General features: G+C 31.9%; 1 protein-coding gene and 1 non-coding gene across 7 annotated transcripts in view; one reads left to right on the top strand and one right to left on the bottom strand.

Annotated features, from left to right (window-relative positions):
• tai (basic helix-loop-helix family member taiman) overlaps positions 1–24,009 on the top strand; it is a 693,988-nt gene that overhangs the window by 302,997 nt on the left and 366,982 nt on the right. The gene's annotated exons all lie outside the window — the stretch shown is intronic.
• On the bottom strand, positions 10,376–10,482 carry LOC143194498 (U6 spliceosomal RNA). The gene has a single exon (XR_013005339.1). It is a non-coding gene; the product is annotated as a U6 spliceosomal RNA (small nuclear RNA).

Here is a 24,009-nt window from a genome sequence, read left to right as displayed (position 1 = left end):
TCCTTGTCGGATTACACTCATATATTTATAACATAACATAAATTTACGACCATGCCCCAGCAGGATTCGAACCCGCGGCTATCGCAACAGTAAGAGGACCGTCCCATTGCCTTTATCACTGCGCCACCAAGCCGGCTATGTGTATATTGGTGGAAATTGATTGAAAAAAGGAATTGATCCTAATATTATGTTCATAACGTTATTTATTAAGTATATATCCATAAATTTACCGGACACATCTCTCAAAAGGTTATTAATATATTTATGTTCATATTGCTTTTAGGCACATTCTTTTTTTATTTCGTTTCTTTCTGCGTATGCTGTTTACATGTATAAGTTTTACCTAATATAAGTTTTATATGGACTATCACTAACTTTCATAATAAAATAAAATAATCTTAAAAATTATATTGAACTTTCCAAATGTTTGTTTTTTCAATTCCCCTCGTAAAGAGATAATCCATAAAGAATATTTTGTTTTTCTATTACTATTTCCGCTTTTCTATTATCTTGAAAGAATTTTCAGTAACGTTTGTCTAGGTTTTATGATTGAAAGTGTTGAATAGGTCATGGTTCTTTAATAGAATTGGAACGAATTAAATGAGAAAAAATATTAGAAAATTCATAAATATATAAATAAGATTTGATCTAAGGAAAAGACTCTCTAATGCTATTTGTTTAACTACACATTTATTTAAATTCAGTTCTAGTTATTTCAACAACATCCCATCACTAGGAAAATTATCAAATATAATATATAATATCAGATCAAGATACATATATAAGACCCACTCATTCTGTTTAAAAGGCGTTAGATAATAGAATTATAGAATAATTGAATTTTTTCAATAAAGATCTAAAGTAAATAGTCTAATATTTTTAAAATTGGAAGTACTCTGTAGACTTCTGCATATTGAAGTTGCCTTTCATATTTCGAGATTAAAGAAATGAAGGGAGGTAACTTGAACTAGTTTTTCTACCTCCAAAATATGCACTTTGAATACCTCAAAATCTGCTTCTACGACTAAAAACCTTGTTGTTGCAATTTGTTGTTGATTTGCAGAATTACATAAAGGTTATCGAGAAAGTAGCAAATCAGGATTACACAAGGAATGACCCATAAAACTACCAAGCTACTTTATTAAGGCTCTTAGCCCAAGTTGATGATAATGAATAACTATTTTTAGTCTCTACAAGGTGTTATTGTTAGTGCTAAAAGAACCTTTTTAATATACGTTTAGGAAATACGTTCTTAGGCGGAGAAACGTTAATTATTACAGTTTTCTTTATGAGCAAGAGTTGAAATATATTCGTCGATTCAACAATATATTTTTCCATTATTCCATTATAATTCCATTATTATAACAGGTCAATTGAAAAGTCCCCGGTCTGAGACATAGATGGCGCTACTAGAATTAAATCCATATGTTTTTTATTTATCACCAACCCTCAAAAGATGCGTGTATAAATTTGGCAGCTGTCGGATCATAGTTTGTGAATTATAGCATTCTGAGTGAAGCAATTTTGTTATTGTGAAAAAATTGGATGAAAAGGAAATTCGCGTGTTGATAAAATATTGCTTTTTGAAGGGAAGAAGTACAGTTGAAGTAAAAACTTGGCTTGATCCCGAGTTTCCGGACACTGCTCCAGGAAAATCAACCATCAAGGATTGGTATGCTAAGTTTAGACGTGATGAAATGACCACCGAAGACGGCGAACGCAGTGGACGCCCAAAAAGTTTGTTACCGATGAAAACATTAAAAACATCCACAAAATGATTTTCAATGACCGTAAGTTGAAATTGAATGAAATAGGAGACACTAAAGATATCAACTAAACGTGTACATCATATCATTGACGAATATTTGCGTATGAGTAAGCTTCCTCATAAACCGTATTCTTCAGATCTGACCCCCAGCGACTATTTCCTATTATCAGATCTCAAAAAAAGTTGGAGGGTCACTATAATCAGTGTATCACTCTTGAAGGGATTTATGTTGAATAAAAAAACTATTTTGCCAAAAAAATGTGTTTTACTATGGTAGACGAGGAATTTTCAATTGACCTGTTAGTGCTATTTCGATTATAGTACTCGTGATCGAATAACACTAATAAAAACCGTAAAATATTTATATATGTTGTGGGGTAAACTTCAAATAGATGCCAGCTCGTTACTATAATCATGAGAATGCATTTTTAGAAGATTGATCGTAGACTTTATATGATATATTTCCTTATACAACTATTGTTCATTTAATTATTTATCCCATTTTATGATCGCAATTAACAATCGAAAAAATATTTATTATCCTTTGAGTTGAGAATAAAGCCGTGAGAATGTATCTCGTATAATAAGGAAAAAAATCAACCAAGCCATATAATATCTGCGATCAATCAGACAAATAGTTTATTTCCCCTTAATATACGGACGTGAATCGATCTACAGTTATGTTATTAAGGTAATGGCTGGATCGAGATTGTTCGTGTAACTCCGTACAAGTGGTCCGTGCAGTTTTTACCACACCTTTCGATTAAATAAACCGAATCTATTGTGTGTGACGCGAAATTAAATTGGACATTGATTTAATATCGGATAATTTTTGTATGACTGCTGTATATAAATCTGCATTAATTGAGTATGCGGCGTTACCTGTAAAGGAACAAATTGTTTCGGATCATGCAAGAAATATGCTAATCAGATTATATTACAGGCGGTTTTCTGCTTTTTTATTGTTATTTCTTTGTTAATTTTTAAATAAATGTAGAATACAGCGAAATGCATTTATCACAGCTCCGGCTGTAGTGACTATTTGGTATAGTGTTGTTACAATTGGTTATTCGGTATAGTGTCGGTTAAAATTCACCATAAATACCATAGGTTACACCTTAAATCGTTTACTAGACTAAAATAATACAATACTATGAATAATTATGTGTGCCAGTGTGTGCCAGTACTTGTTAAAGAATATAGTAACTTATTATAATCTATAGATATGTGCCTACATATGCTCGTAACAACTGATGGATATAACGACGATATTGTACTAGTCCTTTCATTGTCGTTATTACAGAAATCCACTATATATAGTCTTTTCAATAAAATGCTAAAACATCGCAATGTTGCCGCCACAGTTTTAGTTCATTTTGGCTAAGATATATAACAAAATTCCAATGTTAATAAATCGACAAAGTTAAAGTAATGTTATTAAATATACTTTATTTCAACATTATAGTACATATAATACAAATATTATCGAAGGACTTAAACGAAAATACTATGTAGATTAGGGCACAACTTACGAGGTAACGTTCTAGACCGGTTTTTATGTAGTGATATCGCGTGAACGCCTAATCTACCTAATTAATAATTTCATATCCAAGTAATGTATTTTATTTTCATTACAGATGGCTTATTTATGTTTTACGTTTAATTCTTGCTTCCTTCGTTGCAATGTTTGCGTATCAAGTCATTTTGATATCACTATATTTCTCTGATATTTTCTGATAGTCTGTTTCTGTTATTTCAGTATTCCTTTGCTCACAATTCTGATGCAATGCTAATGTATATTCTGAACAATTACACACATATCTATGCACACAAATCTTTTACACTCTACATTTTGGTTTTCTACCGGTATCCTATATTAATTATAAACTCACTTTTGTTTTCCACTTTCATTGCCCTGTATTGGTAATTGCCAGCATTGGATCATAATCCCACATCCACTAAGCTTCATTCAGTCGCTTTCACTTTCTGAGTCACCAGTTCATAACTAAGCTGTTATTTTAGAATATATCTAACTCTTGTTCAGGATTTCATCATTTCTTAATTTTTTCTTGCTTGAAGTTGTTATTGTAAACAATGCTTCTTTCCACGTATCCATACAATTCTTGCTTGTTTATCTTTCTCGATCAGCATATCTAGTGTCGTAATTCTTCACCACATCCACCAAAACACACCATATAAATTTGATTGGATTAAAAATGCAGTGATAGGGAGGAAGATGTAGTACCCTCTGGCCATATTGTTTCACCATCTGATCTACTATGTATCTTTTTTCAGGAATATTTTTAAAGAGTTAAATTATTCAAAGCGCAATTAAACACTTCATTTATATGTACTAGGAGTACGTATAGAGAATAATATATGTAAGAGCAACAATTTGAAATAGTTCACTGTTTAACATGATATCTTCAAAACTTAATTTATATTTTGCAATCTATTACTTAATCACATCCTTTGTCGATTCACTGGTTGGGATTTTTTCCACCAGTGTATAGTATGACGCATTGTCCATAACAATAACTAATGATTCCACCAAGTTCTTTGACAGCTGATTTTCAGTCCAGAGCAAAAACATATTGTGGTTAATTTCTCCATGGTAGCCGACCTTGGGCTTGGAGGAAGAAAACACTGACTCAGCGACAGGGATAGTCCTGTTTTCAGCATGAAGAATAATAAGCTCCAATGAATTATTAACAGTTATTATCACTAACAAAATCGAATCAAATGTTATTCTAATTTTTACCTTTTTTAAAATTTTATTATATGCTTTTAAAAATTGTATTCTTTTTACAGCAGTATCTGTCTGGAAGTTCTATTGAATCTCTTTGAGGGCTATTTTTAATATAAGTTTAATGCATTATTATGAAAAAGTGTGTACATTATTTTTGTTTTCTAGAATGCTTGTCTCTATGACTAAGTATTACTTTTTAAAAATTTTCTGTTGAGATAACCAGAAAATAAAATATTCGTTTTTTATCACCATTTGTTGGTATTCGCGCACATACCATCAGTGTTATTCAAACAAGTCATATACCATAGGTTCTAATAAGTTATAATCACCTTTTTAAATATTTCCAAGTAGTTTTTCGCAGATTTTCAAGAGGTAGATGAATTAAAGTAGATTTCTTTCAATTCTCACTTGGTTTAAGCAAGTAACTTAAATATAGTAAACTAAGAATCAATGTTATTTTACAATATTGAAAACGCTTATAAGATTGATAAATGATATTTGAATTGGTAACTCATTAGATGGTCTGCTGAGACTGAATAACTGTCGATATCCATTATAATACAATCAAAAGGCATACGGGTTCAACATAAAGTCCACCATTTTATACAGTAATGCCATTTAAGCACAGGGTTATGGAAATTTGTCTATTTTAAATATATCTCTAATATAGAGTAGATGGATGGAGCTCAATTGATTAATAACAAATTAATACATAACAACACTTGAAGCCTATTAACAAACGTAGACCTGATACATAGATCAAAATAATATAGACAACTGACATTTTCACAATATTTATTTATTGAAAAGGTATTGATGCACTATTTCCCTGTAAAGCTTCAATTACTTCAATAATGTTAGGGGGGGGGATCTGCTCTTCCCTATCTGCTCTAAAATCCCATAGTGGTTCAATTATGTTGAGGCCTGGAGATGGAGCTGGCTCATGTTTTGATAATATTCTGATGCTACTGAAGTTTTTAGTGTTTCAGCTTTACGTTAGTCATAGTAAGGAATTCATCAATGGGGATCTCTATTACTATTTATTCCTGTTTACATGGTACCTGTAAAACGAGTTTTCTTGAAGGATATCATTAAGTTTATTATAAAATCCAAATATACAGTACCTAAATCCAATATGTCTGTATTATATAATATATTATATTTAATACCCTAAATTAAAATGCCCTTCGTTTATTTTAAGAAAGTTAAAAAGAATTAACTTTTTACTTGCTTAATTAATGTCACAGAATAATTTATATTCAAATTAGTCGTGATGAATCAATCAAAATTCTGCGATAAATTAGACTGTTTTTATACGAGTTAATTAACTTCTTCAATGTCCTGTTATTTAACGACATTTTCTGCTTCAACTGATTAAATATAGATGTCGACGAAATGGAGATAATCATTTATTAGTAAACGGTTAATGATAAATTATTTATTTCAAATATTTCTAAATTAGGATGCTGTTTTTTATCAAGCGTTTTTTTTTGATAATGATAATAACAAACACTGATAGTTCTTCACTGAAGATTATCCTTTGATGAAATGCGATGTAAACATTTTTAGGTATACATTTATCAGCGCAGTAAATCGACAGCACACAGACCAATACCAGCCATAAGCTTGATCGTGGTTCTTTAATTAAAAAGTTGCAAGCTTATGCAAACCGAATTTCCATATTAAGAGATTAAGTATGTATTTTAATCTTAAGTTGTTTATATCAACTAAGCTAATCTTCGAATATTTATTGGTCCGTGTTATAATACAAAGCAGGTTAATGAGAATATATAGTTAATCAGTGGAAAGAACCCACAGAATTTTTTAAAATATTTATGATATTTTGAGAATTCAGATATAGGTAGGTATACGTAGTATTAAAATTAATTAAAATGATCGTGATTTAATGTTGATGCTATTTTTTATTAAAAAATATATTATTATACATAATTCAAAGTCTTATTGTCAAAAACAGGGAGAACACATCAACTTTCGAGCTGCAATTATTTATTTTCCTTCTGTGTCTTATTACCGGCGTTCTAGTTTCCTTGCATTTGATTTATTTTAAACTGTCAAAATCAATTTATAAATGGTTTAGCGATTATTTTTTTATTTACTCATCATATTCTTCTTATTTTTGACTTGGATTATACATCCAAATCGTTTAGTAATGTATCCAGTTCTTTATATCATTACATTTAAGTCTTAAATTACAATTTTTGCAAGTTGTTTGAGATAGAGCATACTTCCTCCAAGATTCCCCAATAATCTGTAGCAATGATTTCCATAAGTTTGAATATTTATGTGCACTTTTTGAGAGAAAATATAGAGCATTATTATTTATCAAATCTATCAAATAAAAACGCTCTGGAAAATTTGTCGCGAATGTAGAACTGTTCGCTTTACAAGTAAAATTACGTTACTTGCACGCCATCAAGCAGCCAAAACTGATGTATATTCAGTAATATATCACAATTATTAATAAATAAATCCTATAAGTCTTTAGCGTTCAAATGTAATTCAAATAGATACTCATGAGAATGTTTTCCAATTGATGGAAATGTTGAAATAACTATCAGTTGTTACTAACAGTTATTTTATAAGACAAGCAGAAATAGATAAAATGGATGCAAACAGATAATGAACACAGCACAAAAGGTGTTTTTTCATTATACATTAGGCCATTAAATTTGTTTTAAAAGATTTTTGTTAATTTGATGGTTTATTGTGAAAAATCGGCACAATGTATTTTATTATCCATTCATAACCACTACTTTTTTCTATCTTTCAGGCAGTTTATCGGTTAAATGTAGGAACAAGAATTAATCAGAATGATAAAGTTCTGGAATATAACGCGGATGGGGTGGCACTTCCCAATTTTGTATTGCCAAGTATATTTTCACCGATTTTGCAACGAGTGGTTGAGCGTTGCTTGATGAAAATTAGCATTGTAGTGTCTTTATTCGTATTTTGTACATTTTTGGCAACGCATCAATTGTGATCGATGATCTTCATCAATGATTTCATTAGGTTTTACTTGCTTATAGTATTGCACACTAAGCTGATATCACCAAATACCAAGCATTAGCTTGGATTCATGGATATTTGACTTTGTTGCTGATGTTGATGCATCACCAGGTGTTCCCATAATTTTTTTTCTCTTTGGATTATCGTAGTGGATCCACTTTTCATTATCAGTAACAATACGATCAAAGAATCTTTCCTATTTTGCCGTTATACCGTCATTTCACACATTCGATGTCAGATTTCACGCCTTTGGATAATTCCCATGTTCCTCAAGTGATTGAAATGATCTCTTGCGTTATTTCCATTAAATCTGCATATTCTTCTTGCGTTTTATAAGGATCATCAACGAGTACCGCTTTCACATTTTTTAGGCTGTCCAGAAGACTTTTTGTCTTCGGTATCAAAATCGTCACTTCTATAACGTCGAAACCAGTATTAATATATTTAAATCCATGAAGCAGTAATACTAGACATGCGAGACAATATACAGTAATACACTGTGTTTTAAATCCTTTAAACTTATATAGGCCAGAGTATTTAGCTTAACAGAACAGTTAAAGGTTATGAGGCCAATTAGAGTATTTTATTTAATATTCTCCCATAATATTTAATAATATTCTCTTATCATACATTTTCGTTTGTTTAAGTTTTGGAGCGTTGAAAGAACAACGGAATTTGAAATAGCTTTTATACATGTACAGCTTGCGCGCATATTTGTAGAATTTATAATGAATATATTTAGCAAAATATCATACCCGAACGTAAGAAAACAATAATTAATTCATATCCAGCAAAGTAAACAGGATAAAAATCGATATGTGCTCGCCGAAACTTCTCCACAATTAAACACGAATATCGGGAAAGTTTCGGTTTAAATTAAAACTGGCTGCCGGGGAAATTTTACGAGAGCGGGCTCTCCGAATATCTCCTAAACGAATTCCTTTGCGGACCTGTCAAACGCACCCAACGACTTAAAATTCGAAACTAATTATTTCTTGTTATTATATTATGGAAAAGTTCGTTAAGCTGCCGATAATGTTTATTCCGATTTTATTTCGGTGACACTTAATTATTTCGGAAATTACTTCAATCGGCTATAATGAGAAATTTGAAGTTAATTTGCCCAAGAAAAATTATATATTTTATATCTACACATATACTATATTGTCTATATATATATATATATATATATATATATATATATAAAGATTAGAGCAATCTTACTAATTCTAAAAACCAAGAGCTGGAGGCCCAAAGAATATACAAAATTCCTTGCTACGACTGCGAAACATAGGCGTACAAAAAGAGGAATATAGCCAATAAAAATGAAAAACCTCACTACTCGCATGACATATAAAAATGACTTCACACAGGATTGATTTTAACAAAATAAAAGTGGTAGCTAATGTGATGTACATATATAAAAAAGGATTATTAAAGAAGCTATTGAAATGGAAAAGGATCCCAAGAATCTCAACACTGGTGGGGATACTCAACGCCTACAAACATGTTGGAAATTATCACTACAAGGTGCAGTCCACCAAACAGAATGTCTTCAAACTATGAAATAATTTTTTAAATGTTGGTAAAATGTTGGACCATGGAGAGACCTAGCTACTTCAGTCCCCTTAAACTTGGGTTGAATACAAGAATTTCCAAATTCAAGATTTCTAGTGTGTGTTTGTGCTTGTGTGTTTGGCCAGTGTTTGGCATTGGGGCCGCTTTTGGAGGTGGTACACGCTGAACTGCGATGCTTCTATCCAAACTGCATTTAACTAGAATTAGAGAGTGTTTCTAAAACCTCATAATATCAGCATTCCAGGAATCCATGGATGAAGGTCAAAGCTTCGACTTTCTCCCTAAATTTCAAAAGCGATTGAACTTCTGAAGCTAGCCTCTGAGAGCTGTAAACTTCAATAAACTATACGAGTATAAAGAGACCAATAGATTATAGGTTATTATGGAACGTAGAGAACCACATAAATGACAATGCCTATTCAATCTTATTCTAATGTAGATAAAGTTCTGTAATCACAACACATCAGCAGACAGTGTTCCCTGGGGAGCGATGATTATACCAGGAATCCTTGGAGTTGTGTTATTCAGAATGTGGATGCTTCCTAATTGTAATAATTTATGGCTTAGGAACAATATTTGTGTATTTTTTGCGACCTTGCTTGAAGTGCGATACAGGTAGAAGTCTGCAGCTACTTGACTACACCAAGAAATATTTCGAATAACTGCGGAACTATCTCCAATCCAACGTTTGCATTTCTTTTTTCCTATATAGGATCATTCGTATAGTTTAAAATAAAAGAATGTGATAAAAAAGAGCTGCTAGAGTCTCCATTTTCAAAGTACGATATCTTTTGACTGAGTTAGCTTTATTGGACCTTTTTATCTAGAATATTTTTGTAGACTATTATATTTCAAAATTTATATCTTTATATTTAAATGTCTTCTTTAGAGTTTATATGTTTCATTAAGTGTCTTTATTATTATGCATTTTTACATTATGTCACATTTATGTGAGTATTTCCCCCTCCAGACATATAAACAAATCGTGACAGAGAAGTATTAGATTTCGTCTTGTAAGCACCACCAGTGTTCGGACTTATTAACAACGATTTCACATCTAAGTTCTCGTCAGTAATCTTCTTACTGTAACTTTTTACTATTTGCTTGTTTTTGCATAGCTTGTTGCCTTGGAGCAGCAGATCCCATCCCAATTGGTCGAGATGATTATATATCCATTTTAGTCTGGATTGTCCATCCTTTCTACAAAAGAGTTTATTATTTGTTAAAGGGTTGATCATATTACCCGCTGGAAAAAAAATATGGAACGCTTCACGATTTTGCGTGTCATCCTTGTGGAGGGGCCATGCAAATCTTCTCTGTATCGTTCCAATTTTAGTATGTGTACCGCCGAAGCGAGTACTTTTCCCCAGTCTTATATTAAAATACTGTCAAATTGTTACTTCTACTTTTAACGAGGTATAACTATATACATATTTCGTAAAAAATTAAATAGGAGAACTCTCTCTTATTTGTTTATATCTAACCAATAAACCTACTCATTATAGTAATCATTCATTCAATAATGATTTTATATCGGACATGTTTGAGACAATGTTGCCCAGTTTTTAATCAATTTCACCGCTCGAGCACAGTCGATTTCCACGAGGCAGGTTATTTTAACATGCTAAAGTTAAATTTGTCCTGTTTTGATTATAACCTGTAAGTTGGCAAGCTGCCTGTGCCCATAAATTTTGCCATTTTCTTAATTGCGCTTGTCAAATAGTGAGGCAAACAATCTCGCAAAGGTGTATTTGTTACCGAAATATGTTTTTATAGTAAGCAATTTTACCGGCCGTCTAACATTTTTAATACTCCCAGAATTCTGGATAGCGCTTTTGCCAAATATTTATCAAACCGACGCGTATTTACCAGGGCGAAGATTAATATTTATTGCTAAGAAAATATTTGCAAAGTTGGAAAATATAGTTCGCGTTGTCGTAGGTTAAGACTAGCAAAGGCGGATGTGTATTTTATCTCTATGGGAACGTTGTTTTCATTATATGTTTGTTCGTTTTAGTTGCACGTTATCTGCTACCTATATACGTAATAACGCAATCGTCGTGTAAAATTCCCAAATGTCAGTAAAATAATATTAGGAAATCGTCTAGGAGAAAAAATACATTTGTATGCATCACCAAGTAAACCTGTTTTAGTATTGACGAAAATTCTGATGCAAGGACTGTCAAGGTTTATATGAATAGAAAGTATTAATATTATCGAAAAACAACAGATTGGGCAAACACGTGATTCGATACTGTATTCATATAAAATACTGTAAAAATGTTTTGGTTTTTTGTAGAATATTTATACATTTTTTGCATGTTTTTTTTATTAATTTTCACTCTTAGTGGTTCAACAATCTGTCTTCTTGGCATAAGCATTAGTTATTGTGCATTGTGCGACCCAAATCATAGTTCAGAGTCTATATCTGGTCATTAATCAGATACCTTGATAGTATATATTTTAGTACAGGTACTTTAATGTTATTGTCACATTATCACTATTTCAGAGAACATAACACCAATATGTTGAACATGAAAGAGTTTTGAAAAGGCTGAAAAATTCCGTGTGTAACAAAGAAAATGTGATTGATTTGTTCATAATTTGCTTCATTTATTAACGTCAAGAGCCACACAATTACTTCAGCATCGCTCTAACATTTAAATACCATTTTCGTAGAACTATTTATCGTTTTCCTCAAAATAGGCCTGTTACCAGTTGCTGTCCACTCAGATGATCGTTTTGATTCCGGAGTGAAGTGTTGGATACATGTTTCGTCAATTGTCGTATATTGATGCAAAAATTCCGGTTTGTTGTATTTCAACATGGCCAAACAGTACTAAGAATCATCAACACGTTCTTGTTTTTGGTCAACAGTGAACAAACGCAGCACCCACTTTGGACAGAACTTTCTCATAGTCAAATGCTCATGCAATATAAAACCAACACGTTCTTTCTATATATTCACGATGTTAGCTAACTCACGAAACTTCACTTTTGGATCATTAAAAACGATTTTGTCGATTTTTTTATGCTTTCTGGTGTTACCATCTCATTTCTACGTCCACTGCGTTCCGCATCATCGGTATCTCTATGACCACGTTTGAAGTCAGCAAACCAACGTTTTATTGATGTTTCTGGTGGAGTCCTTATAACACTTTTCAAGCCAGTGCTTCTCTTGGAACTTTTCACATCAAGAAGCGGTGTAAAATTAAAACACAAAGTTGGTTTTGATCCATTGTTTTGAGAATAACAAAACTGGTATCACTCTTAGCACAATAACTCACAAACTTATGAGTAAAATATCATGAACATCTTTCTTTTGAAGATTAGACTCTATAACATATTGCGAGTAATTTAAACTGTGTGAGAAAATATCAGTGCAATTATTGAGGTAGTTTACTAACACCTAATCTAAATATGATGATATGATGGATAGGCTTTAGAAAAAATAATGTTATAGTTGCTTGTACTGGTGTCATCGTTCCTAATCACTCTTGAATAATATTAGGCGAACAAGTAAAAAACCGCTGTTCACAAAATATGGCGGCAGTGGAAAACAGTGGCTCGAAATGGTAAACGGGGTTTTAATGTTTCAAGACAAAACATTTGTTCACAATTCCTGTTACTAAATTTGCGAATTCGACACAACACGATATTCATCTAAGTCGGTAAATATGACTAGTTTTGAAGCCAGAAGTGTTGCCTTTCCTTTTATAACATCCCATGAATGGTTCCAGAGCATTCCAAATCAGGTAATTTCCACGTAGTTGGATGTAAAGCCAACATGCGTCCCGAATCAATAAAGAAGTTGAAGAAGTTGAGCAGAGGAGCTGCTGAATGAATATTATTGCCAAACTCAGTCAGAACCCGTCACTCATTAGACATCAACAAATTAATTATTTTGTGCGACCCAAAACTTAATTTATATGGTATAGATCTTGGTACAGGTACTTCAGTGTCATTATCACATTATTTATACACTACTTCAGAGAACTTAACACCAACATGTTGAATATATTAGAGTTATTCAACAATATTTATTTAAAGTGATAGTGATACAGCGTTATATATTTCCAACGATCACAAGTATAATTGAAGGTGTCAGTGTCAGGTTGTTGTGCTTTGAGAGGATATACGTACGCAAAGGACTTTTCAGACAGCTAAATCTGATTAATAGCAATGAAGTAAATTAATAGATTTATTACCATGTAATCTATTTATAATGTGATAGATAAGTATAGACTTCTCGATAGCATAGAGAGCAAGATTTGGAAGTATGTTGATTTCGACTTATTTATAGAATCGAAGGGAAAGAAGATTATCAAAGAAGTTATACTTGGATTTATATGCAACACAAAAGATCATATCTATATTTAGTTAGTTAACATATTCCTGAAAAGCCATTTGCTCCTCTATCATCTTGATTGTATCCTTTCAATTTCAGTGACGGGCATGGAGAAAGGTTCCATCAAAATATTTCTATGATAGAACAGAAATGTAAGGGTTGCTGACATAGATTTCCTAGATTACTGTTGATTGAAGTGTAGTGATTGCTCAGAAGTCACTTACAAGCAAAATCTCATTAGCCATCAGATTATGATCCATTGTCCAGTCACCTGGTTAACAATTTTGAATATAATTGTTATTAAATTAGAACAATTACACTTTAACTATTGTTAGCATATGTAAGTAATTACTTTTATTTGAAACAAAATACCTTTGTGTAATTATCGTATTTTCCGTGTCTGCAATGCAACCTGTGCTGCAATACTATAAACTATATGATACAATATCCCTGAATCCGTATGCAAGGCTTAATTGGGGAATTCCACTATGTTCACCTTTCTAATTATCACTTTTTTGACTAACCAGGCTCAAAAAAAATGTATAGGTCAATGGACAGCACTCCTTAAAGTAACAACCTATTCTTTTTTCCTAAGCCCTCCAAATTATAAAAATCATCCGTCGAAATGTATTCATCCTGTTAATATTTCTTTAGCAAATAATTTTCTCCGTTATAATTTTTTCTCAATCGTCGATTTCCTTTATATAGATTTTCTTGTTCGTTTCTTGGTGTATTTTTGGCATTGTTATGAATGCCAATTATTTATAAGCACATAAAAAGTACCAGTCATCTCCCGAAACCCTAATATACATTTATTTTAATTTATAACGTGATTTATTTTATTTTATAACCTTCCAGGCACACAAATAAATCCTGCAAAAAACAATCACATCGGCTTTTTTTAATGAAACGCCACGGTCTAAACCGACCTTCACATGTCCTTTTCCGATATTGCGTCTCATTCATTTCCTGGGACACTATGATAATGGAAATATTCAAAAATGAATATATAAATAAAACATGCTCTGATAAAGCGTAATTTTGTATAACAACTGGAATATTGTGTTAAATGTTCCGTGTAATTTTTTCCTGTTCGAAAATCTTTTTATCGGAATCGTTCAATGCCTAGAAAATTAGAGTTTTTCTTAGATAAGATAACTAGTTAAAAAATAAATATAATGTACTAGAGTGTAGTTTAGTGGCAGATACTTGTAATAGATGGAGCTTTTAAGTATGTGTTGAATTTCAGTGTATGCAGTTAATGTGAAATTAATGTTAGAATCTGTTAGAATCGGGCAAAAGCTGGTGTATTCTGACTGTCAGAAATGTTGAAGAATCCCTGCAAATTCAGCAGCAAAAAAAAACATCCTAAGTGAACTTTTGTGGATATGAGATGAAATTTGACCGAGTAGTATATAATTAAATTGATTTGATATATATTTTATTATTTATTTTAAATTTTGGGACGCTTACCTTATAATTCTATTTCCAATTACCATTTAATATTCACGGCTTCTTTATTAGTGGGACATACATTGTGAATTAGGCGCGTCTCAATATATATAGTCTATTGAAAGGTTTTTATACATACGTCATCAAAATGTTTAATGTGTTGCCTGCCACAATTTGTAAATTCGTTTCAGAATCAGACAATATTTTCTTTCTCATTTTATTCTAGTTAAAAGGAGACACAATGCTGTCTGATTAGTTCGAATGCGTAACGAATGAGCCTGTCCAAGTCGTCGGGTTGTCAGACGTGTGCAAGATTCTTGAAAACAATAGTGATAAGAGGTTATAACTCTAATCTATAAACTGTTGTGGCTGTATAATTAACTGTAGCTTTTAGATGTACTATAATGTTAATATAAATTATATTTGATAACATTTTCGTTCAATTATTTTATTTAGATTAGAATTTTGTAGTATGTCAGAGCCAAAATATACTAAAACTCAGAGTTGATGCGGCAACACTCCGACGTTTTGACGTCACAAATTTAGATGACGCATGTACAAAATAACTTTGAGTAGACTATTTTTTCCCAATTCAAACACAAAATATCAGCAAAACATTTAAAACAATGTCCACTTTTATTCTAAACTCGTGTTCTTTGGTTGTTCTATAGATATTTGCAATAATAGTTTTATTTTGTTTTATAGCCATGAAGATTCCATTTATCTAGTTGTGCATAGATGTCAACTGCTAAACTCTCGAAAATTATTTGATAGATTGAGCTGGGTTTTCGTTCAATAAGTCTTGAATTTCATCGACTTCGAACTTTTTAGGTGCCGCAAGCTTTTCTCTGCTATTAACATCAAACTGACCACTTTTTAATCTTCTACCAGAATCGACAATTTGGATATAACGGAGCAGCAGCATAACAATAAATATCGAAAATGTCATTTTTAGCTTTCCATAATTCGAACCTATAACAGTGAACAACTCAATAATACGAAATATCGAGAAATGTCAGGACCATCGAATTTAACAGTTAAGTTAGGTTGTTTAATGGTTGATTATACTGATTCTTTGCATTTGAACTAATAGACATTACTGATCAACAACATTACTGATAAACATTCAGACATGTTTAATAGTATTATATTAATATTAATAGGTTTAATAACTAACTAAAGGAAAGTATTACTTACTCTCGTTGACATTTCTCACTGTTGCATCGATCACCATATCAAACAACATTGGAAAATAGAGAAAGGCAGTAAGAATTTAATAAGTGCTATTGTATCCCTTTGATTTTATGAATTATTTTAACTCTCATACAAATGCACAACGGTAACACTGCGCGTTTTCTACTTGAGCATGAACTATGACTTAAGAAAATATCCACCTTTTAATTACCTTTCACTTTTGTTAACAAAAAATCTCAACATAATAGAAGCAATAACAATTCCAATCGGTAATAGTAATACATCAGAATGATTGGCAACTATTATTATTTCCTAGATGAAGCACAATCCACAGTTAATAAACAATATCGTAATTGTGGTTTAGTAGTGTTTTCCATTAATAACTTTTTTCATCGAATTTTTAATTACAAAACTGCACCTTTTACTAAATATTTCATTGATAAAATTCCCCAATCACTCAAATAACCTGGCTCGGTCAGACTTCTGACTATACTCTAATAGCATAGATAATATATTTAATGAGCATTTCAGCAATCGAATTTAATAGCCGTTTTCAAGACTGTAAAAAACGTTGATAGAGATGCAACAGTGTATCCAAGAATAATTCTGTTGTTGTCCATGATTTGCTATTTTCTGAAACAAGATTCCTCCAACTCTATTTCCTCCTTCAAGTAGAAGCGAAGATATTTGGAAAATCGTTCACTGTTTTTACTATTTAGTCCTATTTAGACTTGCATTATTTTAAAAACACTTTAACATGTTTTGGTAAAATTAGTTTTTTTATTTAACATAATTCCCTTCAAGGGTGATACACTGATTATAGCGACACTCCAAATTTTCGATACCATTTTTGAAGTACCATTTGTCATTTGCTTCAAAATAGGCCTCAATTTCGGCAATCACCTCTTCATTCGACGAAAATTTCTTCCCGGCGAGCATTCTTTTGAGATCTGAGAATAGGAAATAGTCGCTGTGGCCAGATCTGAAGAATACGGTGGATAAGGAAGCAATTCGAAGCCCAATTCATGAATTTTTGCCATCGTTTTCAGTGACTTGTGACACGGTGCATTGTCTTGGTGAAGCAGCATTTTCTTTTTCTTCAAATGCGGCCGTTTTTCCGCGATTTCGTCCTTCAAACGGTCCAATAACGCTATGTAATAGTCGCTATTGATGGTCCTTCCTTTTTCAAGGTAGTCAATGAAAATTATTCCATGCGCATCCCAAAATACACACGCCATAACCTTGCCAGCCGACTGCATTTTCCCACGCTTTGGAGCGGGTTCATCCTTCACTCTGATAACCGTCGATTGGGCTTTGGAGTGAAATGATGGGGTCATGTTCAAAAACTCGGGTTTATTACGCTTGATCATCTCCAAACACTGCTCCGAATCATCAACTTGTCGTTATTTTTGGTCAAAAGCCAGCTCGCGCGGCACCCACTTTGCACAGAGCTTTCTGATTCCCAAATATTCGTGAAGGATGTGATGTACACGTTCAATTGATATCTTTAGAGTGTCTACTCTTTCATTCAATTTCAATTTACGGCTATTCAAAATCATTTTGTGGATTTTTTTAATATTTTTGTTTGTAACAACCTCTTTTGGGCGTCCACTGCGTTCACAGTGTTCGGTATTCATTTCATGACGTCTAAACTTAACATACCAATCCTTAATGATTTTCCTGAGGCAGTGTCCGGAAACTCGGCATCGAGCCAAATTTTTGCTTCAACTATATTTTTTCCTTTCAAAAAGTTATATTTTATCAACCCCCGAAATTCCTTTTTGTCCATTTTTTTAGAATAACAAAAGTTGCTTCGCTCAAAATGCTATAATTCACAAACTAATGATCCGACAGCTGTCAAATTCATACACGCATCTTTTGAGGGTAAGAGCTAACTAAGAAATATATGGATTTAATTCTAGTAGCGCCATCTATTTGTCAGGCCGGGGACTTTTCAATTGACCTGTTACACTATATAAGTCCGTGTGGTTTGGTTCCCTTCAATCTTCTGATTTCCTGGGTGTTGTCCAGTAGCTGTATTGCTTCCACGTTGCTATGATTTACTAATCTTTTTCCATATTTTAAAGCGAGATATTAGATAACTTCATAAATGCATTTGATTTCAAGGTCATCGTACAGTTTTTTTGTTGGTTATGAAGCGATAAATATTGGTAATTAACCGTAGAACTTTATTTTGGCAGCTTTGGGTTACTAATTGGTTTGATGTTTCAGCACAACCCCAAATTTATACCCCATAGGTCTAAATTGATTTTATGACTGGCTGATTTTATGACTAATCTCTTTGATTTTGATCAAACATGAAGTGTTAACAAAAATAGTTTTATTTTATCGATGTATCCTTCATCTCTGATCAAGATGTTTTGCAGTGTTAGTATTAAATTCAGTTAAATCCAGCATCTCCAGTTGTCTAATGACCCACAAAAGTAACTTTTTTGACAGCAACAAATGTTTTCAGGCCATTAACATTTTATAAGATATACTTGTATATCACTCCTAGAAATGTTTTCATTTGCTATATTTTCTCACTTTTATATACAGTTAAAAATGCCGACGTTATTATTTCTGTCTGTAGTGACTATAGACTGATCAGAAGTTAATCAGAACTTAATCAGAAGAACCGAGGTCTGGCGAATGCGACAGGTTAGTACGCTTCGCACTAAAACGCTTTCAGCATATTTAATCGATAAGGAAACAAGCGGCCGAGTATTATCGTGCATGTTGTTTTATTACTCCATTTAATGGAAATAATTGTTGTTTATAACTTAATTATTGTTATTTATGATATATCTATTGTTATTTATAATATTAAGCGAATACTATTTCTTTTGAATTACTTGCATGAACATTTTGTTTTATTGTGTTAACAGATATGTGTTAATCCTGTGGTAAGTGGAGCACCTCTTTTTCAATGTGATATTCAATATCTTAAAATTTCTTAAAATAGCTTAAAATAGGTATCAACACGATCTATTATTTGTCTGTTTTTGTCCTTAGAAGATATTGTGCATTTTTTGTGTTTGCGGTTAATATCTTATATATAGGATGGGGCAAAAGACCCGCTACCCTTTTGGTTGCGCGCCATCTTGGTTATGTGACGTAAATATACGCCACAAAATCATCCTTAATAAAATTTGGAATAACACAATGGTTAAAGCGAATCTGAGCTAAACGTCACATAACCAAGATGACGCGGAATCAAAATGGTAGCGGTACATTTGCTCCACCTGTTATTATAATATTAAAATATATTTATAGCATTATTATTAGATCTGCAATATTGTCAAATAATATTCGCTAAATTCTCAATAAAGCTTATAGAAAACACTATTAAATTTTGTTAATAGAATGTGCTGATTCTGTTCAGTCTGTTGATTCTCCTTTTAAATGCATATTGATTGACACTTTTATTGTCTTAGTGCCACAAAATAATTGTTAAAAAAAACGTTTGAACATTGGATGAAATTAGCAGATTTCAGCGACTTATTTGTTGTAGGAATGCTAGGTTTGGCCAATTTTGATCCCAAGAACTGCTAAATGATACAAAGTATCATACCAGCTGTTATACGAAACTATCGATATTTTACAGATTTTTACGATTTTTGAGAAACTTTTTAGCGTCTCTAATTTTACCCACGCTATTCTTGGGTAACTTTTTGGCTACTTGTCGTAAGCCAGTACCCCTTCATCCACTCAACGAAATCATTCATAAATGTAACAATTGGTACTGTCAAGATAACAAATATGATTTAAGTAAAATTGTTTTCTATATATTTTCCATAAGCAATATTCTCTTTTATAAAGCAATTATTATTGAAATTAACCATTATAACCATTAATATGAAATTAATATCATTTATATTTAACTTTAATCGACTGTATTAATTAACTAATATTAAAACTCAGGCGAATAAAATATGGCAACGCATGGTAACAGAATTTTATTCCACACATTTGAATCATATATATTAAAAGTGTGTCTCTTAATTTCCGATCTGCATAATTCTCTGCCTAACTGTTATTCCACACCTATATCGACCACTAATTATTGATACCATACGAATTATTAATTTATAATTTGGTGCGAACTAAATATTAGCCATGTTGCAATACCGATACACCTATATCGGAATATATTTTCTAATTAACTGGTGCACGTTAAACGGTTTGTAACATTGATTTCTGGCTCGATAGCAAAATTAAAACAATATTCAGCGAAGGATTTTTATATTAATAAATGGAATTGGTTTTATTTGAGTGTAAAAATGTTTTTAGTTGCTTTTCATTATAAGGTACATGTTTTTATATATTATCAATTAAAAAATACACATATACTGGGTTATTCAATAAGTTTTTTGGTTAAAATATATAGGATATACTGTAATTTATGATTTCAAATGTGTTATATTTGTTTGTGTAATCATTTATTGAGTTATTAATCAGTACATAATTTTCTAAAACTTTTTGTCCGTTTCTGGCGATATGGTGATAATGTATCCAAAAAAGATATCGGTTTGGCAGCGATCTCATCATCCATCCTATTTCACACTTCTTGAGCATTCAGCAGCTCGACTGTATATCAGCCATGCGATACTGTGTCGATCTGTACTAATGGTATAGTGATAATCAAAAGGCTCTCTGTCAGAGAAATGTGCTGGATGGGGAAAGACTTCGAGTGTTGTGATACAAGAGAATGTTTTTGCGTTTCGCTATTCCTGATGTTTTTTTGCGACAACAAGTCGTTAAATTTGTTAAGTTGATGTTGGCAGACATCAGTAGTGGTTGTTGTTGGTCATGAATATTCCACTTTGGTTTCGATGTAACTATGTTTAGTGAACTATGAGGAAACATTGAACATAAAAAACTCCTTTATATTTTAAACGGTCTTTCATGTAATTATTTGTTGTTATCCGTTGTTAATCAAAATTTATCATGAAAATCAATTTTTTTTAATGATTTCTCCTTGGAAGATTCGGATGTTAGATCAAATATTCAGATCTAATGTTAAATCGTACATTTATTGATTATACACTTATCTTTGTAAATATCTGTGTTGTGTGCAGTCCAGTGCATAAATTGTGAAAAAATAACATTTTCGGTAAATCATATAGTTACTATAAAGACCTCCCCTGTATCTGCTCTACACTGCTGACATTCCAACAACAAAATAAACACTTCTTGGAACCTTTGTTTCGACAAAAGATATATCTCTGCCTAGGGCAATAGAAAAAGTGCAAGTGGCAGTCAACAAAATCTACAAATGGACGAAATATTGGAAAATTCAACTTAGTAGCTCCAAATCTGTCCACGTTAATTTTGCGATGACAATGACCTTGAAATCAAATGGATTTGCAAAGTTATCCAAGATTTCGCCTTGAAACACGAAAGAAGATTACTAAATCATACTAACGTGGAAGTAATACAACTGCTGAATAGCGCGAAGGATGTCAAGAGATTGAAGCGAACCAAACCATACGAACTTATATAAAGTGTATACCGTTAGTGTAAACTATAGCTATAAGTTATTATAATTTTATAATTGAGGAATACATACTGATGTATTTTCTAGCACTCGTCTTGCTTGTTAATTAATCCAAGTACATAGGAAAAAGTAGTAATAAATTAATTGTAAATTAAGATTGTACTAAGCGTATCTAATAAAGATCTTATAAAAAAAATTCGTTTGTTATAAAAAGAGGTAATTCAGATAAGTCATGTAGGTTGAATATATAATAAACTATAACTTTTGCTGTTCACCATTTCTTGGGAGCATTCAAAATATAAAATTTGGCATGCCAATGAACACAAAGAAACTGGTCAATACCAGAACATTCTGCCTGCTAACAGATCGATTAAAGATTAATAATTTCAAATATATTACCAGGTCTATCTAAAACTGCCAAAGTAGAGAATCCTAGCAAGTCTTTTAATCAGAATTGAATGAATCTTAGTCCGAACCTAGGGTTGTCAAAGGAGAAACTATAACTTTTGGCGTCCAGTTTTCAATGTAACGAATTGACCTCCACAAGATAATGGTATCATGATTTTTGGTCAACTTTTCTGCTCTGACTTTTGGTTAGTGGTGTAATCCATATAATTCTATTTGTATGTCTTCCGTGTGATATTTACCAAGAATAAACTAAAAGCTACACACTATATATAGTCTATTCAAAGTAGTACTGAACTAGTGTCATCTCAATTTATTGTTTATGTTATTGAGTTTATGTAATTAAACAGCCACAATAGTTTATAGGTTAGAGGTATTTTATCATATTTATATTGAACTCTTTTTGAACAACCTATATATATATATATATATATATATATATATATATATATATATATATATATATATATATATATATATATATATAATTATATATCTAAATATTGTATTTTATTTTCATTAAAGAACATATTTACCTTTATATGTTTAGTTCTTGTTTCCTTCATTGCTATGTTTTCTTGTCAAATAATTCTGATATTTCTGTATTTCTCCTTAGTTTCATCTATTACTGCCTGTGTACATTTTTCTTTGTAAAATTAGATTTCATTACTGCATTTTCCATAATTCATTTCCATAGTATTCATTCTTTCCTCGTATATTTCTTTCACACTCTATAATACGATTTTCTACTAATTATTCTATTCAGTCTTTGCTGGAATATTTCTCCTGACCTGCGTGTCTGTTGTAGTTATTCTTTCCACCTCTTATAACAATTCGATTTGATTGAATATGCAATGATAGGAAGGAAGAAGTTACCTTCTGTAACCATATTGTTCAGATATCTGAACTGCTGTGTATTTTTGTTGATGTATATTACTAAAAAAGTAAATTACATAAAACATAACATTAAATATTTATATTTAACAATTTAATTTTTAAAATCATATAATAAAATTAGAGGAGACTTGTTATTTTAATTTGCGTACAGATATAGGTATTTCAACATTGAATATTTGGCCACGCTAATATTCTTGGCAAGACGCTAATAAAAGGAGTGTAAAGACACTAAAAGTTGATGGCAAAAGGTCAAAAGAAGTCATACTAACATTTGATTAAGTTTTGTATATCATAATAGTTTTTAATAATTCATTGCAGATATGTTGTTTTTGATGCTAGACAGAAAACAAGAAAAATATCTCAACTATGTATGAACTAACTAGTATTCAGTTATTGTTAAAGAGATAAAAAGTTTTTTTCTAAGGGATTCAATCAATAAAATAAGTCGATCTGGTTTTCGTGCCCAGGATATAAAAATAACGAGTTACACGCCAATTCTGTCTCCACGATACCAAATTGGACGTTGATCTAATCACCATTTAGAACTGTTTCGCAAAACGTTACTCTTATTGTTATTCTTAAAAAATACGGCGGTTGTGGCAACGGCGAAAGAACGGCGGATTCTTTTTTACAGCATACCTGACGTCATTACGTGTCGTCTGAAATTTGTATTCAAGGTGCGCGTATTTCTCTACAGAAAAAGCGGTATATTACATACGTTTTACGGATGTCCTACTTTTGCGCTAACGTATACGCCATGCGGCGACGTTGTCACGTCGATGCGTGGACGACGATCAGATCGCGGACGAAAATTCGCGCCTAACCGGCTCAGTCGAATTCAGCTGCGTGCGAGGGCGATGTGGCAACATGGCGAAACTGCGTTGGGACTATCAATGAATGTTCGATATTACGCACCCAGGCGGGGGTCGGGCAGGGGGGTATGGAAATATTAATTCTATTTCCAGCCTATAGGCGTCGAATTATTCTGAGAAGAAAAGAAAATGATTGAATTGTTGTACATATCTATTAATTTTTCTATACAGTGTTGTATAAGGCTTTCAGGTCTATAAATTAATCTTAAAGGATTTACA

The sequence above is a fragment of the Rhynchophorus ferrugineus genome, unplaced genomic scaffold (assembly GCF_030347505.1).
Source record: "Rhynchophorus ferrugineus isolate W39M unplaced genomic scaffold, kcgeb_rfMv2 rfM3, whole genome shotgun sequence".
Lineage (NCBI taxonomy): Eukaryota > Metazoa > Arthropoda > Insecta > Coleoptera > Curculionidae > Rhynchophorus > Rhynchophorus ferrugineus.
Note: the sequence above shows the minus strand (reverse complement) of the source record. Positions and strands in the feature narration are given on the sequence as shown.